Consider the following 868-nt stretch of genomic DNA (forward strand, 5'->3'; position numbering starts at 1 on the left):
GGCACTCTGCATGTGTCTTTATTGTTATGGATGGAACGCCGTTCAGCAATTTTAAATTAAGGACATGGTTAATGTAATAATACTGAAAAACATGTATGATGAAGGATTTGCTGATGGATTGGATATGATAGCGAGAGATGTGTCTTAAAGAGACTTTTAGGGTTTGGGTTTGAATTTCTTTTTCCTTTCTTTTCTTTCTTTTCTTTTCTTTTTTTTTTTTTAAAGATCAACAGCTTTACTGAATGTTGAGAGGGGAGCTCCCTTCCTCCTGCAGTGCCAGTGGCCTGGGCCTCAGGGTCAGTCATCTGGGGCATCTGGCAGGCAGACCACAGGTCAAAGGTCAGAGGCCAGAGGCCGGAGTCCAGAGGTCAGAGTCCACCTACGCCCGGCGGGGCCCCAGAGTGGCGGCACATGTGGGAGCGTGGCTTTCACCTTCCTACCCCAAGGTGGGCTGTGAGCTGGGGACCCGGGCACCGCTGGGATGTCCTCTCTCACTGGGAACCACAGACAGAGCCACAGGTGGCCAAAGCCAATGCTGACCTCCCAGCTATCACCCCATGAAGCCCTTGGGAGTTGGAGGGAGTAGGGGCAGGGAACGTATCTACAGCCACCAAAAGTAGAATTTCTTCTCTCTTAGATGGAGAAGTTGGTTGGAGCAGGAGGTTTGGAGGGGTGGGGGGAAGGAATCAGGAATTCAGTTGTACTGTGACCTTCCACGTACAGAGACAAAACCAGGTGGAGATATCGGGAAGGCAGCTGGATAAACAAATCTGTCCGGGCAAGAGAGGTTCAACTGGGAGTCACAGTATATGAACAGCATTTAAAGCCATGGGGTTAGACTAAATCACATAGAAAGTGAGTGTAGATA

At 49.3% G+C, this 868-nt stretch overlaps 1 non-coding gene across 1 annotated transcript; it reads right to left on the bottom strand.

Annotated features, from left to right (window-relative positions):
* Positions 1–409: 409 nt before the first annotated feature.
* LOC116568415 lies at positions 410–536 on the bottom strand. The gene has a single exon (XR_004276620.1). It is a non-coding gene; the product is annotated as a small nucleolar RNA ACA64 (small nucleolar RNA).
* Between the last annotated feature and the right edge of the window lie 332 nt (positions 537–868).

This window comes from Mustela erminea, chromosome 10 (assembly GCF_009829155.1).
Source record: "Mustela erminea isolate mMusErm1 chromosome 10, mMusErm1.Pri, whole genome shotgun sequence".
In the NCBI taxonomy this organism is placed as follows: Eukaryota; Metazoa; Chordata; class Mammalia; order Carnivora; family Mustelidae; genus Mustela; species Mustela erminea.